This window comes from Conger conger, chromosome 8, assembly GCF_963514075.1.
Source record: "Conger conger chromosome 8, fConCon1.1, whole genome shotgun sequence".
NCBI lineage: Eukaryota > Metazoa > Chordata > Actinopteri > Anguilliformes > Congridae > Conger > Conger conger.
The window spans coordinates 47866134-47887689 of record NC_083767.1 but is presented as its reverse complement, the minus strand read 5'-3'; the positions used below and the strand labels follow the sequence as shown (position 1 = coordinate 47887689).

General features: G+C 39.8%; 1 long non-coding RNA gene across 1 annotated transcript; it reads right to left on the bottom strand.

The window, feature by feature from the left end:
- Positions 1-13150: 13150 nt before the first annotated feature.
- LOC133135491 (uncharacterized) lies at positions 13151-18938 on the bottom strand. Its single transcript, XR_009709398.1, has 3 exons — positions 18811-18938; positions 14081-14225; positions 13151-13407 (listed from the first exon to the last, which is right to left on the bottom strand). It is a non-coding gene; the product is annotated as an uncharacterized LOC133135491 (long non-coding RNA).
- Positions 18939-21556: the final 2618 nt, after the last annotated feature.

Here is a 21556-nt window from a genome sequence, read left to right as displayed (position 1 = left end):
ACTCATCCTCGGCTGAACAGCTTCGCACAGCTACAGCAGGCACCTAGCGTTATGCAAAAAAAAAAAAAAACCCTGTTCTAAAGGGGAGGACGTCAGCGGATTCCTGACGTCTGCTGTGCTAGTGCGTTTCATTCACGCTTCCGACAAAACCGGATCCCGTCTGGTTTTCCTGTGAGAACGAGCGCTGGAGGTGTACGGAAGCTCTTCTCGTGGAGGGGCACGGCGGCCACACCCTCTGCTTTAGGCTTACGGGTCAGACACAGCGAGGCTCCTGGAGGAGAGCGCCTCCTGTGGGTTAGTGTTAAAAGTGCACTTACTTATCACCAGGTCTTATCACACCTGGACTGCTACGGGCTGCAGAACGCAACCAGGACATTTCAAATTTGTACCAAGGGAATTTATATTACTGGTACTGTTTTGCAACGTTCGGCAACGTCAGGTATTCAAGGAGACTTGTTTTTACATATCACCCAGCGCGGAGTCAAGAACTGGGGCCCCAAATTGTAATATTTTATAGCATTGGTTTTGTATAATATTTATGTTTTTGTTTTTTTTTCGATACCTTTCTAACTGACCGGAATAGTGCTACAGATGTTGAGCGGAACTATATTTGTATTTTCTTTTTGAATATGAATAATAATATGGAATATGAAAGTATTATACTGTTCCTATCATAGGAAAGAAATGTGTACATATCTTTAATATTTTTGTATTTATTATTTTTCAGAGCTAAAGAGCATTTAGGAATTGTCTCCTACTCCCTGCCACAATAGGATGAAGGGTATGTTAGGAAGAGGTATGCCGTCACCTTGCTTGTGGTAATGAATTTATCCGTTCTCACTCTTCCCAGTGTGGCCGGGAGTGTTTGGCAGGGAGTCCAACCCGAAGAACACGATTTCTCTTTTTGTGGGCTCTTTACTGCGACACTAAACTATCAGCTCACCCCCCCATTGAAGGTCACCTTCCACTGCCCTGGTGAGACACCTGGCCTGAAGGTCCTGTTCTAGGCCCAAACCTAACGTGTGCTTATTCTCTGTGCCTTGACTGAAGGAGAGTTCACAGTAATCGTGCAGTCACATCGACCGCCTCTGTCCCCAGGCCCGTTACTTACCGGGATAATTTAAGCTATTGAAATAAATAGGAACGGAGCACTCAATTTGGGCTCTAATTTAAATGGCGCGGCACACTCGGACCTTGTCTTCCCTGTACGACTGCAATACCCGAGCGTTCACCAAAACTCCAGCAAGGCCTCGGCACCGAGGCTCCCCCACCTCCCTGCCTCCTAATAAGACCGTGACAGATGCACTGGATGTCCGTGCGCTGATAGATGATGTCATTAATAACCGCTCGCAAAAAAAATAAAAAAATAATAATAAAAACAGAGGCTGCAGTGCGACACTGTTGGAGGTGTGGAGAGGCGTCTTCATTAATGCCTGATGCCAAGCGCACGAACGCAGACGGAGATTAACAGCGAGCGCCGTTAAACCGCCCGACCCAGGCAGATTACTCGCCTGTATGCACTTTTTACAACATCAGGAACTTTGATCTGCACTTAATTATGTATATTAGCTTTAAAATATGTATGCCATTAAAAGCAGATTGCCTGCTGATGGCAATACCAGCTTTCCCCATAAATCCTGCGGCTATATTTATGTTTCAGTGGCTGCGAATGTGCAGTAGCACATGCCCACATCATTGCTACAGTGTTTCGCTGACAACCCTTTAATTTTGTATGGTTTGTTGCTTCCCACCCCTGTACTGTGCCCAGTTCCTCTTCAATTCCTCTCCCCTCCACCCCCCAACCTGCTCCCTCCCCCACTCCAGCCCCGCACCCACCCATCGGTGTGTAGCTCAGGTCACAGGGGCTGTGCACATAGGGGTCTGGATTGGCCTTCTCTGGAGAGCTGAGGGCTTCCATGTCCTCTATAACCCAATCAGATGTGATTCAGGGTTTTTGCATTAGGACTGCCTGGGAGGGTTCAGCTGTAGCCATGGAAGAGAAAGGCTTCATGAACCCATTATGAACCCATTACTCCTCAGAGTAATCCCATAGGGACTGCTGGGAGAGCAAAGCCTTTTGATTGGTTCTCACCACAAAACCCTGTAAGTCACTGAGATCACATGGTAACACTGGTCTACTCTGTCATTGATGTCAGAGTCACTGCAGGTCGCCTTAGGGTGAGGATTCTGTTCACAGTCCTCTTAAAATGACATCTGCCTTTTTACACTGTCATGACCCCCACAGTGGATTCCGGTTACCTTGTGCCGTCACTGGAATTAATTGGTTAATTAATTAAGAGGGACATTTGTCTTCTTGCCTCTCTCACAAAAATATACAAAATCAAACGATAAGCTCATGTATCTGGAAAGCAGTTACTGTATAAGCACACTACTGGTGTCTAGAGGTGTTTGCAAATGGGCTCTCCCACTGGAAAAGTACAAAGTGTTCACATTGGTTAAATGATTACATCAAGGTGATACATTATTAGAATTAATTATAATATTTTATTATAGTATTGGTTATTGATGATGGTTACTGCATGAGTGACTGGTCTTTTTAAACCATGTCTCCTGCTCTTGAGTAATGTGAATATCATCCTGGAAGAAGTTTTGCATGTTCTCTGCTTTCTGGCAGAGGGGCATTGGGCACTAGTTGAAGGGTTTGCTTGTCTTGTGTGTTTCGGGGCTTAAATGATTATTTAAATCACTGACCCATTAGCTAGAGTCTGCACACCTTTTTTTTCTTAGTGTAAATTGGCTGCTTTGAAAGGAAACTGCAGATTGAAGCCTGATCCCTTAGTCTGCTTTGGGTTCTCTGAAGGAGAGCTGCCTTTGAAGATCTTTCCAAACGTCATGAATCTTGCTACTTGCATTTGCAATTTTACTAAGATTTTGTGACATCTGCCTCAAATGTCTACCCAAGCCAGCAAATAATTCTAAGTGTTGTAAAAATGTTTATAAAAGAGAGTTAAAATGTTCGTTTCTTAAATGTTTTCTCAAGAAACGAGGAACGTTTCCTGACCTTTCCTATAGGATATTTTCTTAGCAAAGCTTGTTGTCCAAAACCGCTCCCCGGTATTTGACCTGCTGCACAAAGGTTAAATTGTATTTGTCTGAATACTTTGGTCTACAGAGTACTATATGAGTTGGTCACATCTCCCATGCTACTGCCAATGTACAGTAGCTCAGTGGAGTTTTGGTTTTAGGAGATAAGCATTTCTGTTTTGACCATGGGATGTCTTTCTCTCCCGATTCAGTTGATTGAGGATAAATTGGTGGAAATGGGAAATTATTGCCCACTACTGGCAATAACCGCTGATGTCCTTGGAAATAAATGTCTGTGGGATTGTGATTTTGGGATTCCCATCTCAGATACCGGTTATATTGTGCCTCTCTGGTCTGTAAGTTCCCAACTGTCTGTGGCCCTTGTGTTCACCTTCATTGCTCTGCCTTACTTCTCCTTATTTCCTTATGATGGAGTGGAGTCAGAATTCAGACATACAGTACTGTGCAAAAGTCTTAGGCACCTGTATAACATTCTGTACAGATTATTTAAAAAATAATACAATGAAAGGTCCGAAATAAATGTAATATACATTTTACATTACATTTTAGTAATTTGGCAGAATAGTTCAAAACTGAATCAAATCAATATTTTTTGTGACCACCCTTCGGCTTTAAAACAGCATCACTTCTCTGAGATGGCCAACACTGTCCTGCAGTTCTATAAGACAATCAGCAGGGAGGTTGTTCAAAGCATGTTGGAGAACTTGCCACAGTTCTTCTGCAAACTTTGGTTGGCTCCTTGCTTCTGATTTCAGACGGCCTTGATCAAGTTTTTATGTAAAAAGTGGTCAATTGCTTACAGTAATGTGTTACTTTTTAAATACAATAATGTCCCTGTAAAATTAAATATTTTGAAAAATGAATATTTGGAAATCTCAAATGTGTCCTTTATACTAACACACACACAAAAATAAATATTTGTATAATAAAGTCTAGGTGCCTAAGACTTCTGCACAGTACTGTACTTGTTACTGCTCATACTGAAAATGTTGCAGGTGAAATGCATTATTTTTATATACAAAGTTGCAAACTTAAATTTGAGCATGGTAGAGTTATAGAGAATTACTACCCATTCTTGGCAGTGTCCTAAAGAATTCAGCATTTAAGAACAATGATACTTATTAAAATTAGTACTAATGAAAAAGGAAATGTTCAGGACTGCTCAATGTTATCTAAAACTTTTCATAATTTTTTTATCTCCTTGTAATGTCATGTTGAAGTTGTACTTGGAGATATTGCCACGCTGTAATACTCTTTCCTTCGAATAAGCTTGTGTGTGTGAATAACCATGGACAAGCCGTCTTTCCCATGTGCATTGACTTGTATATGCTGGGACTCCACCCCTTATCCCTGGTAGATGGTTACAAGACCATTGGCTGGAGAGGAAGTAGTTCTGCTGTTGTGAGGAGTCATTGGTTTGGGGTGGGGGAAGGGGGAGGAAGTGTTCAGAGAACAAGGGAGGAAAGGAAACAGGTAATGGATGGATATGCCATCACTTACCACCAACTCAAATGTCCCTGGATTCTGGATGTATTATTGTATACTACTTTTTTTTTTTTTTTGGGGGGGGGGGGGGGGGGGGGGGGTTTGTTTGTTTTGTATCTGGCTTTGTAAATAAAAATTAATTTATATGTTTGTAAGAAAATCACTGTCTAGCCTCTTCAATCTGTGAGTGGAGTTTTCTCCAGTGAACAAACACACTGGTCAGCCGCAGTGGGCAGAGATCGGATCAGGTTGTGTGCCGTGACAGGCAGTGGGCGGTAGATGTTATTCTCTCTGGACAAAAGAGGAGAATTTGCAAAAGCTGTGGGGTGTTATTTTAAAATGTGAGCTTATAGCAGCACCGCTACATCTTTTCCGCTAGGCCCTAAACCATGTTACCTGCTGCTGTACGCTAGCCTGGTCGGTTGCCTGGACATAATGAGACGGTAAGAGGATTATGTTCAACTGCACATCAACTAAGCCTCATGTTCCTTGTGGGTAGAATCCAGCTCTAACAATCCCAAAATGTAACATCCACTGAAATGACAATGTCTGAACACTTTGCACTTATACACTTTAATTTTTGAAACCCCCTTTGTGTGCTGGCTGGTCCAGAGAAATAAGGAATGCTTTGGTTACTAAATGCGAGGGCCTCTGGTATCTGTTCTGGCTATGGCTGTGCACAGTTTATCCACAAGACTGCTACACTTTCTCTACAGGGAAACTGCTCACCTGTGGAGAAGAAACGCCCATGTGCTTTCTCAGGCATGACCACTGGAGGCACTGTAACGTGATTGATGTCATGAAGTAATTTTTGTCGACCTTGTGTGAATATAACTGCTCTTAAAATAACCAAGCTTTCAGTTGTCCAGTGAACTGAAAGAACTTGTCAGCTCAGCCTCATTCGGTTTCCTTGTGGCCTGATCAAGGTGAATTGTGAAGCATTAATCCACCCTAAGTGAGGACTGCCGGCAGTGATAAAATCATGAAATGGCTCGATTGTCTCACAACACATCTTGTATGCATCCCGCTTAGCCATTTGTAACAGCTGCATTCTATGAAATGGAGGTGGGAACATTTGGCAAACATTACTTCTACCTTGAAATCAAAAACAAAGCAACAAATTTCAGGCCTGGAGATAATGGCGTATAAATAAATGTCATGGACTAAAGCACTCCACAATTACGAAAATTATGTGAAGTGGATCATTTGTTGTGATTCAACCAAAGCTTGAACATTTTGTCATTTGGGAATTGAAGCATACATTCACCTGCATTGCTTTTATTTGATACAATGTCAGTGGTACGGCTTGGTCGTGACACATTTTACCACAACAACAATTTTATGGACTTCAGAAGAGTTTTATTCTGAGTTCCAGCCTCCAGCCAAACTGTACCATCCTTTTATTTGACAGAAGTAAGCAAGTCATACATTTTTTCAGTGGTCACACAGATAAACAAAAATACATGAAAAATGCCTGTTCATTCACCAAACTTTGGATAATACTGTGGTAATATTTTATTTGGAATTTCTTGTTGTTAACCATTTTTCATCTTCTCTCTGGCTATATTTTGTATATGTGAAGTTAAGTTTTTTGAGCTTTTTAAAATGCTTTTTTTTAAGGTATACCTGGCCCTGACCCAGCACCCACAGGTGAAATGGTCCATTATGCCCGATGCATTCACTGATTTGCCACGGCATGTGTGTGCCCAACTGAGAGCTGCCAGGTACAGAGCAAAAGTCTTTGGCAGATATATATTTCTTTTTTTTAAAGCTGAAACGTAAAGATGATTTCAAAAATAATTAAATGAAAAGTTTCAAATATCAGAAATTCACTATGAAGAGCAATACAACAGTAAAAAATGTTATCAAACCAATATTTGTTGTGACCAGTCTTAGCTTTTAAAACTGCATCAGTTCTCTTCTGTGAACTATTGGCTGGTGGGTTGTTCCAAGCATATTGGAGAACTATACACAGTTATTTTGCTGTCTTGCTTGCTCCTAATTTACCAGGTAATCCCAGATGGCCTTTATAATTTTTTTTAATCTGAAAAGTGGTCTATTGCTTAATATGTTACTTTATTTAACCCCTTAAGTCTCATGTTTTTTTTGTTGTTTTTTTTTGCATTCATTCCTTTTAACAGTGGAATTTTCAATCACTATGGTAACAGGATATACCGTTTGAAAGCGTTAAAACTCATTCTATTCTATCTGTATAACATATTTTAAGATGCCAATGCTTTAGTGACAACAGTTCTTTATTTTGTAACATGTAAACAAGCGTGGGGGGACCTCGCCTTCTCTGCATTTTGGAATACATGAAATAAGGTAATGTCAGTGTCCTTTTCACAACAAACCAAATGCATAATAATACAATTCTAAAAATTTGCTAACTTGTCCATTGTTCACTTGGAATTTCTCTGGAGGAATTATCATTGCTGTCCGTTTTGCCATTGTATACTTCTACAAAAGTACTTGTACAAAGGAATGCTAGTATCTATGTTTTGTATAGGCTCTCTGGAACAAGACAAGCCCATGCACAAGCTTATCTTACCAGTATCGGCAACTATTTGCGTAGTAAATTCATATCCAAATGACAGTACTCAGTGAGCACTTTATTAGGTAGACCTGTATCAGCTTGTTTATGTAAATATTTAATCAGCCAATCATGTGGCAGCACCTAAATGCATAAAAGCATGCAGACATGGTCAAGGGGTTTACATGTTTCTCAGACCAAATGTCAGCATATTCAAATGTCATCTAAGTGACTTTGACCTCAGAATGATTGTTGGTGCCAGACGGGGGGGTTTGAATACACCCCGTCTGAAAACATCCAGTGAGCAGCAGTTCTATGGGCAAAAATGCATTGTTAATGAAAGAAGTCAAAGGAAGAAGGGCCAGACTGGTCGAAGCTGGAAAGGGAAGGAAGGTGACAGGCATGCAAATAACCATGCATTACAACAGTGGTATGCAGAAGAGCATCTCTGAACACACAACACATCAAACCTTTAAGTGGTTAGGCTACAGCAGCTGAAACAATGTGTCTAATAAAGTGCTCACTGAGTGTATGTGATTTGTGTAAGCACCTTCCTACATTTGGAACTATTTGACTGACATCTCGATATCACTGTTGAAGCTCATCTGACATTACTTGTTTCCTTCTTCTTGGCATGTTAAAATGGAAGCCTTGCTTGTCTAGGGCTATCGGCTTGATGTGCTTACACACGAAGCACTCTACACACACAAAGCTGTTTGTTTGGACCAAAGATAGCCAAGACATTGGTAACAGATGCTCTGATATACAGTATATAAATTGAATGACATAGGACACAAAGCAAACATCCTCGCTGTTTGCAGTCTGGACCTAATTGGCCAATGTGCGGGGAGTCATGAGTAAATTTATACAAAGCGACGTACACATATTAGTGAATCGATTTGGATAAAAGAGTCTGCCAGATAAATGTACGACAATGAATGGAACAATACAAAGCCAATCTGGCTAAGATTCAACATGTAGGATCCTGAAGACTAATTGAGAACTGCTGAACTAATCACCATATGAAGGGCGTGTAGGAGAAGAGTGAGTAGAACCATTCATCACTGGGGAAGAAATGAAGAACAGACAAATGTGTTTCAGCAAGTTTTCAGTTTGTTTCTTTGCTTTGCGATAAAAAAGACAAACATTTCTACCACTGATAAAGAGCAGTTGGTGATTAAGGAGAAGCCTGTGTTCCGCAACGAAACACAAATAGGTTATTCCAAGATGTTAACAAAATCCAGTGCTTGGAGATATTGAAAAATGTCTTATAATCATCTGTAGTGGTAAATAATTACAGTTGTGTGTTTATATAAATGTGTGTGTATGTGCTACAAGTACCCAGACACCTGCTTGTCTAACATCTCATTCTAAAATCATGGGAATTAAAATGGAGTTAGTTCAGGCTTGTGTGATGCTGCTCGGCCATGAAACTTATTTTATGAAGCTTCAAATGGACAGTTGCTTGCAGAGGCAGTTTGGAACTTGATAGTGAGTGTTGCAACCTAAGGTTATTTTGATTTTTTATTGACTTTGGGCTGATCACCACCAAACTGTTGTGCCATATATTCTTGTATATACATGACATGTAGTAGTGTATAACACACACACACACACACACACACAGAAATCAAAGACTCACTGTATACAGTATATTCTAAACAAGCTAACAATCCTGGAGGCGACTGTAAATTTACTTTTACCCTTTGGGGTAACCATCACCGTTACCTACTGACCTAATTGCACCACCCTAAAAGCTAAAAGGTCAATTTATCTTTTGGTCACAGTCCTCAATATAGGGTAGCAGTGGAGTCCATAATTTAAAAAAATGTTGCCTGTCTGTGATACAAGTTAGATCCAAGTTCCTCTAATGGCAAACATTCTACAATTTGGGTAATCCTCTACCTAAAAATAACAAGAGACAGAAATGTATCACTTAACCCAAAACACATCTTTTGCTAAATAGGTTATGGTCATGAAGTGTCATGCTTGTCAGATAAACAATTGTAGCTAGATGGGGTCATACCTAAGTCTTTTATATACTCTAGGTAGCTTCAAGAAAAAGTGGCAAAATAAGCACATAAATGTCCCAATTTCTTGTGTTTCTACAAATTGGTGAGTAGTGTGAGGAAACTCAGTGGAGCTGATTGTGTTAAATACAATGTAGGGATAAATGTACAATTGGCCTCTTTAACTTTATTACTGGGGAATGGATAGTGCACTTTACAGCAAATCTCAGACCAAGTTCATCACTAATGTCAGTATTCAAGTCTTTGTGGTGAACAAAGTGTTTCCTAACCTTTTTTCCATGACAGCACACTTTTATAATAAAAAAAGGTAATGGCACAACACATTCCATTAGCCATCAAATGTCATAAAAGGTCACACACACGTTTAGTTGTGGTGGAGCCTGAAAATATTCCATGGTGCACCTGCTAAGTTGTGATGGCACAATAATTGAAAAACGCTGATCCAAACCAGACCACAGGAAATATTTTTTAAAGTCAGACACTTACTTTTCATTGATAAGGGAACTAACAACTTGTTTCATTTTGTAGGAACATGAAAATCTGTCATAGGTAGGCCTAATATGTTCAGTTTTTTGGAGCCTTATGAAAAAGATCTCAAGACTATTTTAAGGTCTATATCAGAAGTAACCTTTTGTAAAACCTGGCTTCAGGTTTCCAGAATTTAGAGGGTGTTTTTGTTACAGTCCTTCAGCTAATATGTAAACAATCCAAAGAACGGGCATGACTGACAGGAAGCTGGGGTTGAAGGAAATGGCTCCCTATGGAAGCCCCCCCCCCCCCCCAAATTCAGACTGGGTTCAGACAGGCTGACCTCATAAGCCAAAGTATCCTGATCTATTACAGACCCATATTCCATCTGCTCTTGTGAGGAATCTAACACATCTGCATCACCACAGAAACTTACCAACGTGCTGGGTTTTATTTTGCAGAAAGATGGTGCTGTATATGTTACAGCTTTGATGCTGGTCTATTAATTTCAATGCGCTCAATTACCCATCATCAACTGCCTTTTAGACTGACTGACAAGTATCTTGGAGTACCAGAAAAACATTAAGTGACACAAAGTCAATCTGCTTCAGGCCATTTGGTGAAGAGCTTGGCAAAGGCTCTTTTATCACAAGTGGGAGACAACAAATTTTAAGTAGCTTTGTCAAGGGAAAGTTTAACCTAAGAAGAATGAAGGCACTTAAGGTTGGGTCGATCATGCTTCCCAAAGCATATGTGATGTTGCACTTTTGACCATTAAGAGAAATAATTTCCTTCTGTGTGTGCAGCAACAACTTCAACATGTCACTGAAAGTGGAGGTATTCATTTCAGAAGCAGTTCCCTCTTCTTATGATAATGGTTTAATGCTGATCCTTTAGTTAATTGTCTGAGCAGTAGAAGTGGCTACCTTTTGTTGTGTTTTCTTAGGGGGGAAGGGCAGGAGGAGAGAGATTATAAGTTCCCCCAGCGGAAAATTCCACAAACACTACTAAAGCCCAGCTACTTTGAGAAGGGTTGGTTTGTAATTCATATGTGAGACCATAGCACAAAAGAGAAGTTCTGCCAGTGTTACCCTGCCCCCACTCATTATTCCTAAATAATTTTATAATGCAAGTAATACACATTAATCGCAATTCCTAAAATAATTTGAACTTGGACAGCATTACTATAATATTAAAATATATTATTCTTTATATCTTAATTGTCATCAATTGCATGTGTTATTGTTACGTTGTTTAGACTGCAGCTAAAACACACGTTGTGCAGTGTTGTGCAGTATTATAGCAATATTTACTTTTATATTTATCACTACAGGTTCGTCAGGCTCTAACCCAGTCTATTTGGCTCGGGCCAATATGTCCAATTTCATACGTCCTTAGAAGGTTTATCAGAATTCTGGTTTATGCACGTCACGTGGAGTATTAGAAATCCAAACTTCCACAGCATTTTGGGGTAGGAGTAAGCCAAAATATTAAATACATTTTAAATAGAATACTATCAACCACTAACATATTTCTTAGCTCATTTCGCTATTTATTTTATTTTATTTTATTTTATTATTTTGCAAAGTGCAAATTGGTCCTGCAACGTACTCTCTCAAGAGCGTAAAGCAGGTTGTGGTATCATAGCAACCAAATTAAACAGTACCTGACAGAAAACAACATGGCGATTCCACGTGAACAAGAGTCTGGGGTCTGCGCAGTTAGCAGGTTATTTTGCTCGTTACTTAGGTTAGCTAACCAGTGTTTTCTCCTCATAGTCCCTTTTTGTTAAACTAAAAAAACTGCAGTAAAGTAAGTTTTCCTAATCAGACTGAAAAGTTGCCATCTGCAAGTAAGTTAACGTTGGTTAGCTAAATTCGTGTTCAAAACCAAATATGCAAAGTTTACAACATTTTAAGTAACGTCGTTAGACTAAGTTAGCTAGATAGCAATGCTAAAAAGTGCAGTGATGTTAATGCTGCTGTTGTATAGACCATTATTATCATATATAAACCGTTACGCATATGAAATTCAGCAAAACAAAAGCCAAACAATAAATAACACAGCTGGTGACTTACGTTAACTAGAGCTAACTTAACTAATTAGTTAGTCTAGCTAAGTTGGCTAGAGCTAGCTACCTAGGTCGTTAACTAGCTCTGTTACTTACTTTACGCATGGAAAATACGTTAGTTAGCTCGACTTTACATGGTTAATCATATAAAGTTACCGATGCAAACTGTAATGACAAGGTTAGCTCGATGACTTAACCTTGCCATTAAATCCAATCTCTCAAGCCGACATGGCTAGCTATCTATCTTATCAATATAACTTCGCTGCTACTGCCGACTGTGTAGTATTAGAGTACCACTATGCAGTAAATTACTGTGTAATTAGCTACTGCGCTCAGCAGCACGTTGCTGGCTATCAGTGGCTGCCGTTAACGTTAGCTGTTTGAGCTAGGTCGGGTAGCCACACGCAAAGAAATGGCAGTGCTTGTATATTCTTCTTAAGTCATAAATATATCTATGTCTGCCTAGATGAGAAATCCCTGGCTAACATGAATAATTATTTAATTAACAAATGTTACTGGATATTCATTTTCTACTAATTATTAAGACGTTGATTTTACAATCTAAGCATGCTTTACACGACTCACGTCTGCATGTATCAGCCGAAGCAAAGAAAGAAGGTCACTTGAGGTCCGTCTTTCCTCGGACAGTTGCGATTCCCAAAACAAGATCCAAAGATGCACCTCAGTCACGGAGAATTGAGAACAAGCGATTTGAGTGCCCCCGAAACTGTCGCTGCCGCTGATTATACAAGATGATGACAGTACGAACTTCAGATGAGGGCTTGGAGCAAATAGCCAAATTTCATTTTTTTTATGGACACTAAAAATGGGAAAATGGACATTGATCCAGGAAATAGGCTATTGCATCACTTTCAGCCGAATCGAATAATTTCATCAATTGATGTCTAACGTTATCTACCTATAAGCATGTTTGCACTCCAAAGTTTATATACACATTTGACATAACTCATTTGCTGCATTTTTCAAAAATAAATTTAAAAGTGCCTATATATCTTCTGAGGCCTCTAAAGGAACATTTAAAATGTAAAACTGTGAAAAGAATTTAACCACATGTGCACAGAATTGTGGTACCCTGGGACAGTGGGTAAACAGACATGTTACATGTACTATGTAAGAATAAAGAGCCACTATACCCTTTTTCTAATGCTGTGTGTTTACCATTCCGGCTAATGGCTAATTTACCTTACTTATACCATACTGTAGCTACATGCCGTTAGTAAGCTTTTCACCTCTTGATGAAACAATTTGCACTGCTCCATGGAGGATTTGACCGTTGAGATGTGATCCTGAATCTTTATGGTATGCTATGTTGACTAATTTTATATATAAATACTTAAATGCAATTTGTGGTTGTTGCAATGGCAGTAGTTATTTTGGTACAATTGGGATATTTATTTTTGTTCGCAAAATTGTTTTAATGAACAGTAATGTAAATAATACAGTGTAGCTGTAGTTGTCTAGCCACATACACAACAATAGCATTCCAGTCCTTTATTTTCCATAATGTTTCATTATTGATTTTATTGGTACAACCACCTGCAACTTACATTCCTGATGACCATTACTGATCAGTTATGTGTGATGGCCTTTATTTAATTATAGGGAATAGTGATGATTCATCGTCTTGCCTGGAGTCTTTTAGCTGGAAGTGGAGTCACTGTAATCATTATTTTAGTTCCTGCCCTTGCCATGATACTGCTGATGGATTGCAGTTCGCAGTTTGGGTTCTTTCCCTGGAAAGCAGACAAATGAGACCATGTCATTTTTTTTGGTAGAAAATAAAAACTACTGTACAAACTATTCATGGTGACAATAACTGATTTATAAATAAAGAATAAGTTGTAAAGCTACATTAAAAGTAGCTGTCCTCATCATTTTTTTTGTTGCAGGCACATAATGAAATGAAAGTTTTATTTAAATGAAAATCAAGAACAACCTTTTTTGAGAACAAAATTTTCCTGTGCTCAGTATTTTAGGGAAATGTCATTCTGTTGTCTTTTCATTTTATATTTGTTTAATTGTCAAAAATGTAAATTAAAAAATAGATTCTATTATATCTATTTAAAAATCTTTTATAAATTATTTGTGGGATCTAGTGTCATTTACCACATTGTGTAGTGATTTCCCACATACATACACAGTACATATTTGATTTTGTTTTTAAAGTTATGCATGTTTTTTTTTCTGCCTATTAAATAAAGCAGGGAGCCAGATCACACTAGTATAGCTTCTGACACTGATACTGTCTGTTCTGTTTAGCTTTCACAGTCATTTCAGGCTATCATATCTCTGTACCCAGAGAGGTCATTAATAGCAAAGGGGACCTATCCAAGATAGGTTTAAATATATGTTTACCCAAAGTATTCCCATCAACTGTGAGCTGTTAATTTAATACCGTACACATACTTCCACAGATGGTGCAGGGCCTGGGTTGGAGGAGCAGACTCATTCTGTGAGGGTCGGAGCGACTTGGTGGGAGGGAGCGGTTGAAATCCAGTGGAAATTGTAGGCACAGTTGAGTGGGAGCGCCTGAAGACAGTCAACCATCAACCTGGATCAGTGGGAATGGAGCGGGACAGTCATTTTCAGTAAACTGAGAATGAAAAGCTATGTGCTGTTTTCACACCATATGAGGGAATCTGGGTTTTGTGGTAAAAGCCATTATTAGTCCACAGTAGAGGACAGTTGAAGTGCAAACAGGTTCAGCCAGTGGGATAGGGGAAGAAACAATCAATAAGGTCCTACAGTCACACAACGTAGTCATTGCTTAATGACTAATAATGATGACATGATGACCAGTAGTGAACAACAAATGACGTATGTGTGCACACATTACTGTGAACCTGCGAACCCCAACTTCAAATAATTGTACCTCCCTATTCTCTCTGTCACGCATCGAGTTATTTTGGGGATGTATCAGCCTCCACATATATTCCAGTGGTTGCTACATTCTCTTTCCATAAAGTAATTTTAAAATGTATTGATTTTTTCAGATAATAAATGTGTTTCAAATCATAATTAAGCAGTATTTTACATTGAATCCGTTACAAAAATGTACATGCCAAGCGTAATGCAATTTCACGAAAATGATAACAATGTCTACTCAGAAAATTAAATCCGTTTATTTTTAATAGTTGTTTACCTACACTGACTCAATCAGCCACATCGTTCAATGTATATTTCTCCAAACCACTATCGGTATTTGAATATGATGTACTCTTCTTAATAATACATCAATTAGAGTTATCCAACTTAATTGTATTTGGCATAACGTTCTCTATAAATAAATTCTCGCATCACTGAACAAGTTACATAAGATAGTTACTTCTATATAGATAGCTAGATAGCCTACTAATTTGAAATGCGTTACATTGGCATGTACCCTTAATGATTTTAAACGCCACGTTTTTCTGTGGATTATGTGATTGGGAAGAATCAGAGAGCGAGAGAGCGAGAAAGAGAGGGGGGTGGGGGGAGGAGAACACTTGGACAGCACGCTCGAAAATGATTGATACACTGGGACAACACTAGAACGTAATTATGTCGGGAGATCAACCGCGGATCAAGAGGCCTATTTGTAAGACTGTCAGCCTTTCAAAGTAGGCTAATTTTGCATCATGTAGGCTACAGGTTAGATAATTAGTCCATGATCTTTGTGATACGCACCGACGTTATGCACCTGAATTTAGGTAAGTTAATATTTCCCAGTTGCTGAGTTCATATTTCGAACTTTAATTAGCCTAGGCCTACATATAAAATATGTTACAGGCCTAATATGAGTATTAAGGTGGGCTGTCACACGTTTTAACTTAGGATAGGCTATTCATCTGTAGTTTTGTTTTGCTCAGTTAAGATAAACCACTGAAAACTTCGCCGCGAAGTTTTAATTAGCTACAAATGTATATACACAAAACGTTAATAGTTGACAACCTCATATGTTTTGACTATGTGTTAAGCAAGTATATTATAAATTGCAACACAACAGTAACTCTACTGCTTACGTTAGTAGGACGAGTCTGGCCGTAAACAATATGTTGTTGTTACCCCAAAGTGCTCCAACATAAATCATGTCCACCAATTGTGTGGCCCATGGATGGTTGTGGCCCTAAAGGGCTGCATAGTGTTTATGCCAGCGGTCTGCTCTTAATGGGCTAATGTTATGCAACATTAATACAATTAACGAAGGCTACCGATCATTGTCGGATTCATTGTGCTCTTTCACTCCAAACTCATCCAGTAGCAAACTAAAGTAACACAACACATAAGATAACATATCATTACTTGAACGGTCATAGTCCCTTAACAATAATAGGGACAAAACATTTTTTTTTAAACTTTAACTCCCGTTTCACGTCGGAGTCAATTTGTTTGGAAAGAATGTGCGTGCGCTCCGTTAAAGTAGAAAAGAGACGGCTTTAAAGCTGGCAGCAGCTGCCAATGTTCGCGGGGGGTCAGCTGCCCCTTGCCCAACCCTCCACAGTGGCAACGACATTGGTATTCACATTGCTGTAGACTTGAACAAGTACTGCACCTTTGCGCAGCAGCCGCTCTTCAGCTGAGAGGTCTCCTTCTCAGTGCACAAAGGCAGCTGCCGAGGAAACTGTTTCAGTGCGAGAGCGAGCGAGCCGGTGCTGAGAGGCGTAATAAACAATCTCCAGTTCCAGACACCACTCGGGGAAGCCACTCGGTCGTAACCCGTGGTTTCACGCTGTTTAGGCGGATTTCAGTCCATTTTGAACCATACACAGGTAAGAACTTAACTAAACACATTCGGAACCTATTTGAAAATGAAAACGTGGGCCTGGAGTCGAGTTAAAAGCGATCCTATGCCTTGCTTCTGCTTCCCGAACGTGGTTGTTTTTTTGTGCAGAAAATGGCGTCATTGCTCTCTTGTTCTGGCTGTACAAGGAGGGGAAACGCATTAGTTTCTAAAGCTCAAAGTGACCTCTGATGTTGTCTTTAAAGGCTGCCAGTTCGGACGAAGTAGCCGATCGACGCTCTCATGCATATTTTAGCGTTTTTGTGGAATTTCAGGGTAAAATATAGACATTGGAAAGACGCGCAAAGCCGGAAGGGTCACCGGTCCTGTGCGCCAAGCTGCTTCTTGGAAAAGGTGGCACAGAGCCGCAAAGCGCAGCATTTTACAGTTCGAATAACGGTAGTTTCTGAGTGGTTCCATGTCGCCACACAGATTTTTGTCATTGATATATTTCGTTATGTTGTACTGGATAATAAATATGGGTTCACCAGTGTGTTTTTATGGAAATATATGACATGTTCTTTGTATATCTTTTCTTTGGTTGAGCCCGCTTTTACGCCGCACTCCCTGCCATGCTGCAATCTGTAAAAGGGGCCTCTCTTTTACGGTTTGAAAGGTGCGTTTTGTACTTGGCTTTTCCTTTGATCAAGTTAATCTGGTCTTTTGTGGTTCAAAATAGGGGCGTTTTGGGGCTGACAATATAACCGTGTAAAGGAGATTTCAGGGGATAATGGGGCGATGCAAATTGTGCCATGAGAACGATAAACTGCTATGCGCTCTGGATTGCAGATTGCCACCGAATAAAGACTCCAAATATTTTTATAGGGCCAACCGAGATGTACTTAACACAAAATCAAGATATGTCGTCTGCGCAACGGTTGGTACTGCTTTGCGCATATCGACAGCTGCTCAATTAACTACTACACTTAGCATCTGTATTTTTCCGTTGGTTAACCTACTTAAATAGTTGGATACGCTTTGGAGAAAGGAGCATAATAGTATTCATGGGGTCCTTTATCCTGGTGTCTGTTGTCTTGGAATTCAGTTCGAAGTTTCAGGCGCCTTGGCTGCTGCATCTTTTCCCGTCATCAGCTATTACGTGCCTCTGTCCCAACAAAATGTAGCCAAGTATTTTCAGCGACCGTATCCCTGCGAGCTAGGTCACTAGTTCCGCACTGCCATTCAGTGGACAAAAAGTAGGCTTCTCTGGAAGTGCCCCATTGAAATAGTCCATGACTGTCAGTTTATCCAATTCAGAAACTTTCAGAGCTAGCTAGCTTACAGCTTACAGGAAGCCTTGGTCGTAACGTGTGCACAATTGAGTTTTGGAAATGGTGTGATGTTATGCAGTTGATCCTCGCGAGAGGTTATCGAACATGCTGTATCTGTTATATTTAGAATTACAAGTCCAGGTGATAACTAACTAGCTAAATTAGCTAGATAAAGCCAGTGAAATATTTTGCCATTTGGAATTTGTTTGTGATGTTTGCGTCACTCGCTGTGGTTCCTGCACATCCATTGAAGAGGGAGTGGGTACCTGCGTGTGGCAATGTGGTTTTCGCTACATACGAGCGCACTAACTTATTAAACAGAAATGATAGACCGACAAGTGGACCGATCGCTCATGTCATTAAATTTAAAGACGGAGAACCACTTGGAAAAATAAAAGCTTCACAGATTAGCCATCTAGCTAGCTAGCTGAATAGCTAGCAAGGGTAGTTCTATCGCACATTTGAAGGAGTAATTCCAGCACACCTAGACATGACCCGAGGAAATGGTTGATTTATTGCACGTCGATTAATTTTAAATTTCAAGGAGTCTCATTCACGCGCTCTGAATGTGGCACGGGTTAACATGTTCACACTTTATTGAACGCGAACGTGGTCATCATATCCTTTGTATGCAAAAGTACACGGACATAGTTCGACCACGTGGACCGCAGTCAGCGAATGTAGTTAGTCTAAGCAAAAGGGTAAGATTTAAGGAACTTTGTTTTCGGTGAATTATCGTGCCAGTTGAGCCATCTCTTTATTTTTTTTATATGAGATATAATGTTTTAATATAATGAGACATTGTCTTCTGAAAATGCATAGGTATTAGAAACGGTTGTCGCCGAGATTCGCAATGCTGTGCATTCAGAGCATTGGCGAAGTGATCAACGTCTGAATTCTGTGGCCATCTTAATTCTTACTGATAAATCTATGGTCGTGCTGAGACGGCCTTTTAAATTATCGTAGATAAAATAACTTTGCCAAAAATATGTACGCAATTGTGGCCATCTGGGAGCAGCTAACATACTAATATTCATCAGGTGTTGAGAATATAGCCTAAGAGTACTACTCTCCAGTAAATGCAAAATAATAGTAAATATAGCTACCATTGTTTGAGTTATTACTGGATAATCTCGTTTCTAGGTTGCCAGTTTCTTCTGTGGTTTTTGTAGTTGTTCTATACCATTCCTTTGTAAACTTTGCCTCCACTGTGTGACCTGTTGCATTGTGAAACTGCGACTGAGTATTTGGGAGAATGCCTCCAGCTTTTATATCAGGCAATAGCTGCCACCTGCTTCTGAACCCGGATCTCATTATTGCACTTGCGCAAATTGGGTAAAGTGCTTTCCTTCAAATATACCAGGGGTTGAACTCATGACCTACTGGTTGAAGTGTTGTAAAGTATTTTAGACTAAAACCCTCCTCCATTATGTACTGATATCCCGAGAGGCGGGTCACATGTTAGCCCACATGCTCTGTTGTGTACAGAAGTGACACACCCACCTTGGACTGGATGAGCTGGGCCTGGGCAGTCTGATGCAGGAATAGAGTCACATGAGGCAAACATAACCTGTGACCCCTAGTGGAGAGGGTGTGCGCAGGGGTTCACTGAACGCTGCATGTGAGAAGAGTGCCTTGGGGGGGCAATGTTTAACACCAGAAAACATTGCGCTGTCTGTTTGGAAAAGAGCTAGGCCAGTAAACAAACCCTGTACAGCTACCTTTTGCTTGGGTGCTGGTGACTTTTGACTGAGACTTAGCTCATGAATCCATCCAGGTTTTTTTAAATTATTGGTTGAAAATGATGCTTCTGAATTAAGTAGTTTTTTTATGGGGTTAAGGCGCGTTGTAAAGTTGGTGTCTGTTTCAGTCTGAGGATATTGGCGGGTGTCGGGGGCATTGGGTGTTGGTTGAAATCTCAAACGTCCTGTGTGCATGACCAGAGTTCAACACCCACAGCCAGCACTCAGCCTGACCAGCCCTTGTGGCATGTCAAGTTTCCAATGCGTTGCATTATTATTATGTATTTGTTTAGCTGACAGCTCTGCGTTATGAAACATCTGTTGGATATTTTCATTTGTACTGGTGGATATTTACAGAATAATGTTGGGAGGATTTGGACAACACGTGTGCAGCAGTACTGGTCTGTTTGAGGATTTAAGAGATCCTACAACCTATGGGTAATGCTCCCAGCTCCTAAATGAATGCACCATTTATTTTAGATTCATGAGTCACTCTGAACAAAATACCTAATTTGATTTATTATTAGCTTGTCTTTTTCAATGTTTTTCTCCCCATGCATAAATTAACAGGTCTTGTGAGCAAATGATGCCAGCCTTGTTGTAAAGTTGGCCCTAAAACACTTTAACCTTTAAAACTCTTCTGAGAGTAATCTCAGCATAGAAGTGAAAACCTGGCTAATAATGCAGGACAAGCTGTATGATCCAGTAGCAGAAAAAGCTGTGATATTGAATGTAATATTTACAATGTGATGGCAGCAGTGGAGTTTGTGACATAATTTTGCCATTGATGCGAGAGTTGTCATCCTAGACTTCCCATCATAGTATTTCAAGATATTACCCCACCTCTCCTGTGTTAAAAAAAGTATTGAACTTGTATGTTTTTTGTCTTTTCATTAGTTGGCCCCAGTACCAGCTGTAAAGGTGATGGAAAATTACCAAGTTTTTAACAGTTTCATAATCCCCCAAAAGTCTTAAAACCGCAAGTGAAGTGAATCTGGTCTGTTTCTCCGCGATGTTGGGGGAGCAAGTGCATTTTGACTTGTGTTGTTTTTTCCTTCATGTTTAGAAGGCTACTTAACCCAATCTTCAAAGAGGTTAGTTTCTTTCTAAGTCCTGTTTTCTAAATCCAGATTCAAATTCAAGTTGCTTTACTGAAAGGAAATATGTACAGTCTGTAAATATTGCCAAAGCATCCAAAATTAAAATGCATGTGCAGTAGAGTAATAATGACAGTGAACATTCTCAAATAAAAAACAAAAAACCCAATAACAATGTTAACGTTAATTCAAAAAAAGAAATTAAAAAGAAAATCCTGTGTAGGTTAGGATGGTCACTCGGTCTCAGACAGTGTCAGTCACAGACTTGTAAAGTTTTCAGTGAACCTAAGCAGAATTAGCTATAAAAGGTAGAATCCTCTCCGTTATGATGGAGGTGGTATTGGGGAGGTCTGTGCACTTCAACTAAACAAGCTGCTGGGAGACTTTTGGTTGTCTTGGGTTGAGGTCTTTTTATTTCTGAAAAGTGGTTTTAGCATGAACACTTTACTTGAGGTCATCTTGGTTTGTTGAGAACCAGTAGAGCAGAAATTATTACCAACCTTGACTAAAAACACCAGCATGGCTGATTCACACGGGACATAAATCGCTGGTGTCAAGTCAGTCTTGGTTAGGTATGACTCGCATGGAAATGGGAATTTCTGTTTTTCTCTTTCTGGGAATTGCTTAGCATTCATAACCATATTTTTATTATATTTGTATTATGTTTGTCATTTGGCAAAATATGGCTAAGTAATATAAAGTAATGTACAGTAAATCACTTCAGTTGATGGAATGAGTGGTTTGGTAGGACAACTTAAGTAATATCTTTTATTCTACTCTCATACTAAGTGTCATGTATATCGTCATGTTTGTTGCCCAAACCGGTCACATTTAATACGCGTACAATTTTGTGCCCCTTTAACGACGATCCTCTTGGGAGTGCACATTATACGCCCATTACAGCCGTGGATGAATGCTGGGAGGCTCAGTCCTCAGAATTTATCAGAGTTACAAGCAGAACACAAGTGTCCATTTTGTTTAGTGCCAACAACTGTCATGTAGTAATGGTGCAG